The sequence below is a fragment of the Podarcis melisellensis genome (assembly GCF_964234715.1).
Source record: "Podarcis melisellensis genome assembly, chromosome: 8".
NCBI lineage: Eukaryota > Metazoa > Chordata > Lepidosauria > Squamata > Lacertidae > Podarcis > Podarcis melisellensis.
Window position 1 is genome coordinate 83196303 of NC_138540.1, and position 14738 is coordinate 83211040.

A 14738-nucleotide genomic window follows, 5' to 3' on the forward strand; every position below is an offset into this window, starting at 1 on the left:
GGCAGGAGCAGTTGACTGCATCTTAATGTGGCAGTTCATTTCTGCGGATCCTCCTGAGAAATCCATGCCCCATGGGTAGTGTATTCTGAAAGCGGATAGTCGTGGTTGCTTTGCAGGCTGACTGGCGTGTGAATACCAAAGGTTTTTTTTTAGGCCTTTGCATGTTAATCACTAGCCATAAAATCTTGACCATATAGTAGCTCGTGCACTTAGCCATCAAACCTTACAGTGGGTAGCTAGTTATACAATTTGTAATTCGGATGTGTTCAGGGCGCTTTCTCTTTATTGCTTACAATGCACAAATTCTTTCTCAGATAAAGACTGGGGGGAGAGAAGAGCAACCCCCTTGAGGCTCATATATGAGGTGTGCTGGGGGGGAAGCTTCTGTGACCCTTAGATCCTTGCCTAAAGCAATAGGTGCTTCCTTTGCAGGGCAGGCGGTTAAAAAAAAGGATACTGTGTTCCAACTATTCCTGTTGGCCAAAATATGCATTACTTTAGTGGAAACAGAAGGAGCATGTGTTCATGCGTCTCCTCCCTCTTGTTTGTGGGACATGGCCCTGGAATGCTTCTTTTTTAAAAAAAACAACCCTGGGATGGTGTGTCATGCGAGGACAAACATTGCCTCTCTGTCTTCTCGCATTTTCTTGGATCTGTTTATTCCACCCTCCGTGTCACGCATGCCTTTATGAGCTGGAATATAATCCGGTGTAAGAGGATCGCATTTCTCCCAACCAACGGGAAAGGCTCCCCTGCCCCCTCCAGAGAACCAGAGAAAAGGGCCGAAATGTCTCAATCCGGGCTAAAATGCACCCTTTCAGAAAGGCTATGGGTCACAGGGTGTAGAGTCCTCTCCCCCCTCCTTCCATCGATGGGGGTACAGAATGTTCTAAGATGGTCATCCTTTTCCATCATGGCTCTTTTCCCGCTCCCTTCCTGGCAGTTTTTGAAATAATGTCATCCTTCCTGACGAAAATGGAAATTTCGGACGGGTGCAGGAGTGGGAGGCCTGGAATGTGTCGGGATTAGGGTGGTTTCTGCATCTTCTTGCTGAATCCAGGGTGGTTGTGGTGGGCTGGCTGGCCTTCTCTGGGCGGTGTGAAAAATACGTTAGCAGGGAAGAGAGGGCTACGGCAAAAAACAGCTGCTTCCGTAGCAGAGGGATGCGGAGACCTTGCGCCAGGTTTCTCTTCCCCTCATGCCCTCCAGATGTTTTCATTTACAACTCCCTTTGAGGCCCCAACCAGCACAGTGAGTTGTAGTCCAAAACATCTGGAGTAGCACCAGTTTAAGAGACTGCTGGTACACGGTTTAATTGGGTGGCAGAAAACATCTCATTATACACAATTGGCTGGCAGCCCCACTTGGAAAAGGAACTTGAAGTTATCGAATCGCCATTTCTGATTACGGGCCACTTCAGCAAAACTGGATGGCAGTCTTTGATTAGTAGTCTTCAACAGATGCAGGCCTTGTATTTGTGGACCCCATTCTTATTCTTTTAGCATACGGTGCTCCTGTTAGAAAGAAACTCGGATATATAAGCTAGGTGCCTTAGACCAAGGTTACAGTCACCAAAATGGAATGTCTAGCTGTCATTTTTGGGCGGCTCTTGAGTCTTATTTTTCCAAGGAAAGCCAGACTGCGGTTGATTCTCAGTTAAACATCTGGCTAGTTCAGAGGACAACCTTGACCTGGGTTAAGACCTTCGAGAACTTAAAAGAAGAAAAGTCACTTGATCCCAAGATAGTCTACGTATATATTGGCCTATTCCTGATCTCTTCTTAATAGTGACTGCTCCTGCTACCCAGGCATCTTCACTTGGTCGCAAGTACAGTGGTACCTCGGGTTAAGAACTTAATTCGTTCTGGAGGTCCATTCTTAACCTGAAACTGTTCTTAACCTGAGATACCACTTTAGCTAATGGGGCCTCCTGCTGCCGCCACGCTGCTGCTGTGCAATTTCTGTTCTCATCCTGAAGCAAAGTTCTTAAACCGAGGTACTATTTCTGGGTTAGCGGTGTCTGTAACCTGAAGTACCACTGTAGTTGAAAGCCATATTCAAAATGCGCCTGGTTTAAAAGTCCTACGTCTCCATCACTGCTGCTCATCTGCAGATCAAGAGAGCTGGTGGACTGAAGATGTCATCACCCAGACCATGCCAGCTTTGTACTGAGTACTTTGCGGGGTTAGTCCAAAGATCCATTGACTGGTTAAATGCCTCCTAGGAGTAATAGCAATCGCCCAAAAGCCTTTCCCTCTTGGGCTCAACCTGCTGAAGCAGTGCTATCTTTGACTGCGTCTCCCCTGGGGAGGTGATTCTGGTCCACGTTGCCGTGGCTGCAGGTGGCCTTTTATTGAAAATGCTTCTCCCCTCCCTGCTGCCCAATGCTAGTTGTGCTGCTGGTTGCTGTGGCAACCATGCAACGCTCATTTCCGCAGGTTTAATGATAGCTGTGCAAAGATAATGCGGGGCTGTCATCTAATCTACAGGTCCTCTAGACAGATTTCCTCTTGTGGGAACCTGACAGGCAGAGGGGTGAGCATCTACTGGGATGCTTGCCGACATTAACACTCACCTGGCAGATTGGAACCTGGCAGGTAGCTGTGGCGTGTCGAAGGCCTCTGCCAACTGGGCTGGCTTTCTGTTGCAGAGGGATTTAACAACAACAAAAAACCCCATAGATAAGGAAATGTGCAATTGTTTGCCTGCAGTCTGTTCCACCACCTCATTCTGGTCATACACAGGCCCTGTTAGAATTGTTGCGAGGAAGCACAGATCCTCAATGGAATAGAACAGTCTTTCACAAAAGGACCCAAGTTCAGTCTTTGTATCGCTGGTTAAAAATAGAATTGAGCATCAGGTGATGAAGATGTTTTCTGCCCGAGATCCCGAAGAGCTGCAATATTGGTGTGTTTGTGTCACCATCCCAGATAGAAAATTACGAGAACCACCTTCTTTTTCTTTATCTGACCTGGATCTTGGAAGCACTGGAACATCCTGTCCGTGCATAAAGCAGATTTATTTTTTATCTCATATTCTTTATTGAAAGATAAAAGAATACATAATGACATGCAGACAGGGTAAGATAAGACACAAAAAGGAAGAAAGAAGAAAAGGAAATAGTGGAAAACAAAACAGAACAGCAACAAATGTATAAATGTTATTGTAGTTACCCAGACAATAAGCTAATACAGTACTTATATAACAGATTTTTTTGGCTACAGAGTACTTGAGAACTTGCGTAGAAACCCCTGCTCCCAGCCCAGCCTACCAGCTGGAACTGACACCCCGTGTGATGCATGTACAATAGATGACCCAATGTTTTGTGATCATGTGGGTTGTTCTCTTCCAGTTTTCCTCCCACTGTTGCAACCTCTGGGCACCTGCCACAGCAAAGCACTTGCCTGGGCGCTGTGCCCCTGAGACACAAAGTTCCAAGGAGCTGGGGAAAGCTAAGAAATAGCAAGAACCAGTTCCCCCACTTCCTCTGCCCAGACACATGCTCCCAGTCCAGGATCTGTTGCAAGACCTTTTTTCCCGCATAGCTTGGAGTTGTGGGTGCCACGTAGAGATAATTTCTACCCTCTCCAAGATGGGAATCTTTAATTTCAGGACTTGCTGGGTTTTAACATTCCCCCCTCTCCGGGAGCTATAGAAGCCTTTTTATACACCTGCCCATTACCAAATGTGGTATTCTGGTAACCCTTGCCCCCTATTTTCATCCACCTCCCCCCCCCCCAAAAAACCTCCTCTGTGCGTGTAACAGCAATCACAAACTACACTGTTGCAGGAGAATGTGGACTGGTTGAATTGCCTTCCCTAACCTCCAGGATAATGGGGTTTCAGCTCATTTTCCACAACCGTTGGTCCTTTGGGCAGGGGCAGATGGGAGCTGGAATTCAAAACATCTGGAAGGCACAAAAGCGTTAGCAGGGCGATCTACAGTGTCGAGCTATTGCCTCCGCAAGCAGTGTCTTAATGCCAAAGAGAGAAAATCTAATAAAATTGCACCTTGGCTACCAGTTAACCTTGGTTGCAGCTCTTTAGGGTCTCAAACACAGAAGCATTTCACAGCTCCCACATACAACCAGTGTTAGAAATTAGGCAGACGTGTTTTGCGACTGGGGCGGGTCCCATTGCGAGGTCTGGACGCCCGACCGGGGAAAGCCAACCATCACATGGAGAAGGATCTGAAACATTTCCCTCGAAGCTTGACTTTGTTTTGTTCTGGATTGTTTGGCTTGACGTTTCAATGTGCTGTAAGTTTCTTCGAGATCTGTTCTTTACAATATAAAGCAGCATAGAAACGGAGTTAAGAATAAGAATAAATTCCATTGTTTTTTTAAAAAAAGGAAGAACGCCCAGATGTTTGGTTGTGGTGACTGTAACCTAGGTTTAAGGTGCCGTTTGGCCATTGGCTTATATATCTGAGTTCCTAACACTGCATATGATACATGTTAACTCTTCCTTTGCCAGCTTGGTGCCCTCTGGGTATTCCAAGTCCCATCAACTGGAGTCAAGCAACATTTGGAGGGCACCAGGTTGAGGATGGCTGGGTGGAAGCTCAACTGCATTCTTTACTGTGTGTGCTTCTCTCTCCCCCCTCCAACTTAAAAAAATTGCACTATATAATCCATTTTTGATGCTCTAGCAAGCACAAGCCTTGAGGGGGGCAGTTCCCCTGTTTTTATCAATTTACCTGGCATTGCACACAAGTGGGGTAGCTTCCTCTCCCTGCCTAGATGGAGTCTCTCTACCTTTGCTCACCTTTGCCAAGTCAAGGATGTGACCCATGTCCAGCTTTTTCCATTTGGACCATTTCCAGTTCAAGGAGAGACGATCTCATAAAGCCCTGCCTGCTTGCAAATAGGCTATTGACTTCGCCTCGCCTTAAGACCAGAGAGGTCATGCAGTTTCAATTGTTATATTGGCCACAATCCGATTGGTGGGTCCACCCTCCAAAACAGCTGCTTGCATCACCCTGGTGATAAGCCCAGAAAAACCGTTTTGTTCAGAATTTTGCCAAAATTCTGTATGGGGGAAGCTCTGCTCCCCGTTTTTGTTTGTTTTGTAAAACTTTTTTTTATTGATCCCCCCCCCAACATTTTCACATCAAATAGTTTCGTAAATTGACTTCCCACTTCAGCAGTGTTCTTACTCAAACCTTTTCTACGGCACTATATCTTTATTACACAAAGTTTATTACAGTTGTTTTGTCATTTTGCTTCCGTTGCTTCTATCTCCTACCCTGACTGCGATTTCGTTTGACTATAGTATTTTTTTTAATAGTCCAACAAAGGCCTCCATTCTTTATCATTTTGAGCTCTTTCAAAATAATTTGCTGCCATCAGGTTTGGAAACTTGTCCTGTAAGAGCTTCCAGAAGAGGAGCCCCGATGCAGTCGTACCTTGGTTTTCAAACACTGCAGCTCTCGAACATTTTGTCTTCCAAACGCTGCAAACCTGGAAGTGACTGTTCCAGTTTGCGAACTATTATGGGAAGCTGAACGTCCCATCGGGGCTTCCGATTGGCTGCCGGAGCTTCCTGCAGTGAATCAGAAGCTGCACTTTGGTTTCTGAACATTTTGGAAGTCGAATGGACTTCCGGAACAGATTCCGTTCGACTTCCAAGGTATGGCTGTTGTCTGCTGCATCAGAAGCAGCGGAATTAAGAGATGCATGGAGTTAAATTTCTGCAAATAAAGTTACTTTGGCCTTGGGTTCACTTTTGGTCTAAGCTGGCGATAAAGCAGAATAAAAGAATTGTCACTTGTGCTTTTGATAAGCTGGAGCTCCAGGAGAGCTAAACCCCTCGCTATACGAGGCAGAGATGGGAGGGAGAGCTTTATTAATGCTGACATTGAGCTTGAGCCGGGTTAGCCCTCTGCCTCTACCACTCCGGGGGAACAAAGAGGGTGTCTTTCAGGTTGACCTCAATCTGGGGCTCCCCGTTTGTGGGTGGAGCTGTATCGACTGATTACTGCTGTGGGTGGAAATCCAGTTTTCCGCTGTGACCTACCAGTGGAAATCCAGTTTTCTGCTGTGACCTTCCAGAACCTGGGGTAATGCCGAGCAACTCTGAATCGAGCAATTGTGGACGGATGGAGCAAGCTGGCAGTGGTTACGTAAAGGCTCTGGCTGCAGAGAAATGGGATCTTTCTGGGGGCAGAGAAGACCGCTCAGCGAAAGGGGTGGGTTTCTCCAGGCATTTCTGGGAGCAGGAATGCTTTTGGGAGATCCTAACACAGCCTAGTGCCCTCTTGCGCAGCTGGCTGAGAACGATGGGAGTTGTACCCCAAAAACATTTGCAGAGCAACAAGTTGATGAAGACTGTGATAGAACTCTTTTCCCCCCATGTCTCTGGAAGGGTCATGATTTTGGGGGGCTTTTTTGCTCAGCACACGTGATCCGTGTGGGATGCGCGTCACTGTGCACGCAAGGGTTGTGCTTCTGCGCATGCGCAAAGTGTGATTTAGCGCTTCTGCACATGCGTGACCGCCGAAATCCGGAAGTAACCCGTTCTGGTATTTCCAGTTTTTGCCGGTTTGTAACCCGAAAAAACACAACCTGAAGCATCTGTAACCCAAGGTATGATTGTATCAGAAAATGGAATGCACACACGGTTTAAGAGTTGCTGAGTCACCGCACAACAAAAGTTGCTGAGTCACGCTCAAAGGAAGGCCCTTTAAGAAGATAAGTTTTCGGTTGCTGCCTAAAGGCAAGAATGCTTGGGGCTTGCTTAATTTCAGCCAGGAGCTGATTCCAGAGAACTGGAGCTGCAATTCTCTTGGAAAACTGTACTGTTACACCCAAATTTGGCGAACCACGCTGTGCTTTGCCCTCCAAGTCAGAACCATGGCATTGGTTCATCTTTGCTTATGCTGACTGGCAGCTTTCCCCCTCTCCATCCTTACATGGAAATAGCACAGACTGACCTTGGGACCTTTTTGCATTTAATTTCTCTGCTCTCCCCCTGAGCTCTGGGACTTCCCTAAAGAGGCAGGTCCCACTGCTGCTCTTGCACAACAGCCTTGAACTTGCAACCTCCAGTGGCTCTGAGCGGCCGGCTGGCCTCCAGCTGGCAAATTGTGCCTCCGTTTTCCATTTGGGAGGCAAGCAGCAAACTCTCTTCCCGAACCAGGAAATTGGATTAAGTGTATTTGGGGATACAGGGAGCAGCAGGCAAGTCTGAGGCTGGGTGCTGGTGCTCAAGCCATGGTTGTAGCTGTTGCATTTGAATTTCACTAGACTTTTAAAACCCCCTTCTATGGTGGGTTGTGTCAGCCTCCATTGGCCAAGTCCTTTTCTTGCTGAGCTTAAAGGTAAAGGGACCCCTGACCGTTAGGTCCAGTCGTGGCCGACTCTGGGGTTGCGGCGCTCATCTCGCTTTATTGGCCGAGGGAGCCGGCGTACAGCTTCCAGGTCATGTGGCCAGCATGACAAAACCGCTTCTGGCGAACCAGAGCAGTGCACGGAAACACCATTTACCTTCCCGCCGGAGGGGTACCTATTTATCTACTTGCGCTTTGATGTGCTTTCGAACTGCTAGGTTGGCAGGAGCAGGGACCGAACAACGGGAGCTCACCCTGTCGCGGGGATTCGAACCGCTGACCTTCTGATTGGAAAGTCCTAGGCTCTGTGGTTTAACCACAGCGCCACCCGTGTCCCTTCTTGCTGAGTTTATGCACCCCCTAATCCTCATTCAGTAGAGCACGAGGCTGTCAATCTCAGGGTTGTGGGTTTGAACCCCCCGTTGGGCAAAAGATTCCCGCATTGCAGGGGGTTGGTCTAGATGATCGTTTGTGGTCCCTTCCAACTCTGCAATTCTATGATTCTTACTCATAGCAGCCCATTCACAAAAGCAGTCAGGAGATAGCCATGTGGTCATTGGAGGACAGGCTATTCCACTTCTTAGAATTGTGAGATTCTGCTGGCCTTCTGCGAACCCGATAATAAATCTAGCGTCCTTTGCCTACTGTGTTTTGTTTTTTTAGACAAACAGCAAATGGTTCTTGAATACCATGAGAATTCAAGAAAGGCAGAGTGGTCCATGTGTCATCACCCCTCATTTCTCTCCCCCCCCCCCCAAAAAAAATGGTTTTCCAGCCCATCAGGCTCTTTTGAAAACAGATAGGCAGAGAACACATTGCTGAACTTCATCAACCCTGGGAATAAACCTCTCTGCTTATTTCCAAGCAAGACAGTTCACTACCACGAGATCCTTGCGGTGGCGATGATTTTTACACGCAGAGTCAGAAGCGCCTGTAGTTTATGAGTCGCATGGAATCTTGAGTCATGAAAGCTGACATTTAAACATCTGCCATTAGAGGGAAGGTGCTTTGAAACGAGGTGGGAGAGAGGAGCTAATTCTGAGAGCTTTGTGCAGGGGGTATTTTGCGCAGGGTCTTCCAGCAATTCGGCTGCTCATAATGGAACGATGCTTTTTGGAGTAGGTGCGGTTATTTCTGTACACCGTCTGTTTCTCGGTTCGTTCTGAAAAGGGGGTGGGACAAGGATGGTTTTGTCCTCCTAAATCTGATGCAACATGCGCCGGGTGTTGAGTTTCCTTGCTGATGTCGTGAGGTTGGGTTTTTTGTGTGTTTTCCCCCCTTAAAAAAAAGCTAAAGAACAGTTCATTTAGGCTAAAAAGATGACTTATTTCTGGGCTGAGAGCAAAAGGGAAAATTCCAAATTCCTGAGAAGTAGGGGTGGGTGGAAATCCTCAAGAGCCACAGGTGGCATTCAGCCAAGTTTTACTATGTATTGAAATGAATGGGCCTAACTTAGTCATACTCATGAATTTAAATGCATCTACTCTGTGTAAAATTGAGTTGAACACACACCCTATTCGAGAGTCCAAAATCCTGGGAGCCCCAGGCTGACATACAGCGGTACCTCAGGTTAAGTACTTAATTCGTTCCGGAGGTCCGTTCTTAACCTGAAACTGTTCTTAACCTGAAGCACCACTTTAGCTAATGGGGCTTCCTGCTGCTGCGCTGCCGCCTCACGATTTCTATTCTCATCCTGAAGCAAAGTTCTTAACCTGAAGCACTATTTCTGGGTTAGTGGAGTGTGTAACTTGAAGCGTAGGTAACCTGAAGCATATGTAACCTGAGGTAACACTGTATATAAGTCTAAGAAGCTTACATGTGCACCACAGAATGCATTCGGACCTTGGAAGTCAAACACCTTGCCAGTCGAATGTTTTGGCTACTGAACGTCGCAAACCCGGAAGTGATTGTTCCGGCTTGCACATATTCTTTGAAACCTGAACGTCCGTCGTGGCTTCTGATTGGCTGCAGGAGCTTCCTGCAGCCAATCGGAAGCCACGCCTTGGTTCCTGAACGTTTTGGAAGTCGAACGGACTTCTGCAATGGATTCCTGTGCACAGATGAATACCTGGTGAGGCTTACACACCCCCCCCGAAAAATAAAAAAGGCAAAACCCTTACACTGCCCCTCCTGGTTCAATAGGAGATGGGAACCCTCAAACATTTAGGATAAAAACCATCTCCAGTTACAAGAAAATTAAGTGGGGTGGTGGGGAACAGAGGCCTTGACAGACATTGGGGGGCTGCTATCTTGTGGGTTGCATGGACCCCAGTTTTACAGTGTGGCTATGACATTTATTCATGCATTCAAAGGGGTTGGACTAGATGATCCTTGGGACCCCTTCCAACTATGATTCTATGGAAAGCGTAATGCTGGTGGTCAACAAAAGAGGTTTAAAGACTGTCTTAAGGCAAATCTAAAACAATGTAGTACTATATAAATACTGACAAGTGGGAAACGCTGGCCTGCGGGCGCTCCAGTTGGAGAACAGCCTTTACCAAAGGTGTCATGGACTTTGAAGACACTCGAACTCAGAACGCAAGGGATAAACGTGCTAAGAGGAAGGCACGCTTGGCAAATCCACACCGTGATCAACTCTTGCCCGGGAACCAATGTCCCCACTGTGGAAGGGCGTGTGGATCCAGAACTGGCCTCCACAGTCACTTACGGACTCATTGTTAAAACCGTGTTTATGGAAGACAATCTTTCTCTGCTATGAGTGATCACCAAAGAAGATGATTCTATGATCTAAACCAGCGGTTCTGAAATGAGGACTGCTGTTCTCTTGCTTGATGTCTTTGGGTTCCCGAGCTTTCTAAAATGATAGTCATTATACGGGAGGGTGCTTGGAAGGTTTTGGAATTCAAACCTTTCTGTTGTTTGTCCTTTGTAGCCACAATCTAACAAAGGTTTACTTGTTCTGAACTGGGGCGGGAGGTGATTTTGGAGAGCATGTGCCAGGAGTTTCTTCAGAGAAACTGTCTCAGACGTTGCTGGCTTTATTTATTTTTTATATCCATTTTTATTAGGTTTTTTTTGACATATCATTTCCAACAATCATATAACTTCTTATCTTATACAATGTTTTATTTTTTTTTATAAATATTTTATTAGGTTTTTAATAAACAAATTTCCACTTTCAAATACATACTTCCATAGATCCAATGGACTCCCCCCATCTCCCGAGCACTGCATTCCCTGTGTAACCAAAACCTCAGCAATTTGTTAACTTATTTTATACATAACAATATGTCTTCCATTTTATCGTGTTATCTGATGTAAACATTTCAGTACAATTGCATTAATTTTTAATTTCCACACAATAAAAATATTTCATTACCTCACTTCTGTCTTATAGTGTCTTATTTATCAATCCAGAAATTTGCCGATACTGAAGCTATACCTTCCTAGAAAGGAGCATTTTTTAACATTCATACAACTTATAACGCTTTTTCAAATAGTCCTTAAAATTTTCCCAAACTTCCTCCGTTTCTTCTTCTCCCGAGTCTCGAATTCTGCCAGTCATTTCAGCCAACTCCATATAGTCCATCAGCTGCGTCTGCCATTCTTCCAATGTGGGTAGATTTTGTGTCTTCCAGTGCTTTGCCAACAAAATCCTCGCTGCTGTAGTAGCGTACATAAAGAAAGTTCTATCTTTCTTGACCATCCTCTGGTCTACCATGCCCAGAAGGAAGGCCTCCGGTTTCTTAGGTAAGGTGAATCTCAGCACCTTTTTTAGTTCATTATGTATCATTTCCCAGAAGGCCTTCACTTTCGGGCAGGTCCACCAGAGGTGTAGAAATGTCCCTTCCTCTTCCTTACATTTCCAACATTTATTATCGGACAGGTGATATATCTTTGCAAGCTTGACTGGGGTCATGTACCACCGGTATATCATTTTCATAATGTTTTCCTTCAAGGCAGTACATGCCGTGAATTTCATTCCGGTGTTCCATAACCTTTCCCAGTCTTCAAACATAATGTTATGCCCCAAGTCCTGTGCCCACTTTATCATAGAGGATTTGACAATCTCATCCTGTGTGTTCCATTTAAGCAGCAAGTTATACATTCTCGAAATTAGCTTAGATTTTGGCTCAAGCAACTCTGTTTCTAGTTTCGATTTTTCCTCCTGAAAACCCACTTTTTTGTCTGCTTTAAAAACTTCCTGGATTTGAGCATAATGCAACCAATCTCGCACCTTGTTTTTTAACTTTTCCATACTCTGTAACCTCCATTTATCTCCAATTTTTTCAATTATTTCCCAATATTTAGGCCAGTGGGCCTCCATATTGAGTCTTTTACGTGCTTTGGCCTCCATCGGTGAGAGCCACCTCGGAGTTTTACTCTCCAATAAGTCTTTATATTTTGACCAGACCATGAAAATTGCCCTTCTGACAATATGGTTTTTGAACAATTTATGAACTTTAACCTTGTCATACCACAAATATGCATGCCACCCAAAAGCATTATCAAATCCCTCCAGGTCAAGGACATCGGTGTTCTCCAATAAAATCCAATCCTTCAACCAGCAGAGGGCTGCAGCTTCATAATATAACCTCAAGTCCGGCAGGGCAAACCCCCCTCTTTCTTTCGCATCTGTTAGTATTTTAAACTTTATTCGGGGCTTTTTGCCCTGCCAGACAAATTTAGATAAATCCCTCTGCCATTTTCCAAAACATTCCACCTTATCCACGATCTGGAGGGCCTGAAACAAAAATAACATTTTCGGCAATACATTCATCTTTATAGCAGCTATTCTGCCCAGCAAGGAAAGTTTTAACCTTGACCATGTTTCCAGATCTCTTTTGATCTCTGACCAACATTTCTCATAGTTGTCCTTAAATAAATTCAAATTTTTGGAGGTCAAATGCACCCCTAGGTACTTTACTTTTTTAACCACATTTAGTTCTGTTTCTTTTCTGAACTCCTCTATTTCAGTAGTTGTCAAGTTTTTTGCTAAAACTTTAGTTTTTTGTTTATTCAGCTTGAATCCCGCCACCCGACCAAAGTCAGAAATTAATTCTAACGCTCTTTTAGTACTAGAGGCTGGCTCCTGTAATGTTAATACCAAGTCATCTGCAAAAGCTTTCAGTTTATATTGTTTCTCTCCGACCACAATTCCCTGTGTCAACCGGTCATTTCTAATCATGTTCAATAGCACCTCCAGGACTGAAATAAACAACAGAGGAGATAGAGGGCACCCCTGTCGTGTCCCTTTTTCAATTTTGAACTCCTCTGTCACCACGTTGTTTACTATCAATTTAGCTTTTTGTTCTGAATAAATTGCTTCTATTCCATTTTCAAACCCCCGCCCTACTCCCATCCTTTCCAAATTTTTCTTCATAAACAGCCAAGAAATGTTGTCAAAGGCCTTCTCCGCATCAATAAAAATCAACACCGCTCTTGTGTTTGAATTAATCTGTAAAAACTCCAAAATGTCAATGATGTTTCTTGTGTTGTCAAATAAATGCCTACCAGGGAGAAAGCCTGCTTGGTCCTTATGAATCACTTCATTTAAGACTTTCTTAAACCTACTTGCCAAAATGTCTGCAAAAATTTTGTAATCCACATTTAGGAGTGAGATAGGACGGTAGTTTTTAAGTTGAGTTTTTTCAGATTCTAGTTTTGGGATCAACGTGATGAAAGCTTCTTTCCACGTTTCCGGTGCCTTCCTCCCCTCCATAATCTGGTTGCAAACTTCCAGCAATGGTTGTATCAATGAGTCCTTCAGTACCTTATAATATTTGGAAGTAAGCCCATCAGGTCCCGGAGATTTGCCCAGTTGAAGGTTCTGAATGGCGCATTCCATTTCTTGGGTTGTAATATTACAGTTCAGGATTGCTCTCATTTCCTGGGGTATTTTTTGTAATCCATTAGTTATAACAAATTGGTCCACCTCTGAGCTTTTTTGTGGCCTTTGAGAATAAAGTTCTTTGAAATATCTCTGGAAGGACTTTCTAATTTCATCGGGTTTCTGAACAATTCTCCCTTCAATCTCTAGATTTGTAACTGTGTTAAGTTTTTGTCTCTTTTTCAACTGCCAAGCCAACAATTTTCCACATTTGTTAGCAGATTCAAAAGATCTTTGTTTCATTTGTTTAATTTTCCATTCCACCTCTTGATTTATCAGTTTCGAATATTGTGCCTGGAAAAACTTCACTTCTCTCAATACTTCCTTTGATTTAGGCCTGGATCTCAGTTTTCTCTCTCCTTCTCTTATTTTCTCCAAGATCTTCTCCTTCTTTTCATTCCAGAGTCTTTTTTTAATCGTGTTCTGTTGTATTAGAAACCCTCTTATAACTGCTTTGCTTGCGTCCCAGATTATTCTTTTTTCCACATTTGTCTTTAAGTTTATTTCAAAATAGTCCTTTAAAACTTTTTGGGCCTTCTTAACAATCTCCTGATCTCTTAACAAAGCGTCATTCATTCTCCATCTGAACGATCCGGTTGTATTTAGTCTCAATTCCATTCTCAAGGCGTTGTGGTCGGAGCAGGTTTTTGGGCAGATTTCCACTTTTCTGGTCTTAGGTGCCAGCCCTCTAGTTATCCATATTTGGTCGATTCGCGTCCATGTCATATGGGCCTCAGAAAAGAAAGTTCCTTCTTTCCCTAGAGGGTTCTTGATCCTCCATATGTCAATCAAATCCAAATTGTCAGTCATTTCAAAAAAGGTTTTTGGTAGTCTGCCATCTTTCGTTATATTAGCACTTTGTGACTTATCCATATTCACTGAGGCGACACCGTTCATATCTCCCAACATGATAATGTTGTTATAGTCCAAATAGTCCAGCATAATCTCGTGCAGCTTCTTAAAAAATTCCGATTTTCCATCATTTGGGGCGTAGATTCCTAGAATTAAAAACTTTTCTCCTTGTGTCTGGATTTCAATTGCCAAAATTCTGCCCTGTTCATCTTTAAATACAAATTTTGGGGACAAGTTCTCCTTTGCATAAATCACCACTCCTCTTTTCTTAACTTTATCCGATGAAATAAATTCTTGGCCTAACCTTTTATTGATTAACACTTTTCTGTGGAGTCTTGTCACATGTGTTTCTTGCAGGCAAATAATGTCCAATTGTTCTTTTTTCAAAATATGAAATACTTTTCTGCGTTTTTCTGGAGAATTCCCGCCATTTATATTCCAACTAAGAAGCTGTAGAGACATCCCGGCCTACTTCTTGGGTATCACAGTTGGGTATCTAATTTGTCGTCCTTTTCCGGAAGCTGTGGTGCCGGACCGCCTCCAGATGGTATGGATCCTGGTGGTAATCCCGGTGGTGGAGGCCAGGAATCTGCGGCTCTCTTTTGGAGGTCCTCCTCGTTATCGTGTAGGAACTTCTGGTGGTCTTCTGGTGTTTTAATTCTTACCTTCTTTCCTCTATAGGTGAATGACAGACCTTGAGGAAAT

At 44.4% G+C, this 14738-nt stretch overlaps 1 protein-coding gene across 1 annotated transcript in view; it reads left to right on the forward strand.

The window, feature by feature from the left end:
* The window catches only part of SLC1A5 (solute carrier family 1 member 5), a 45601-nt gene that overhangs the window by 1610 nt on the left and 29253 nt on the right, over positions 1–14738 (forward strand). The window lies entirely within an intron of this gene.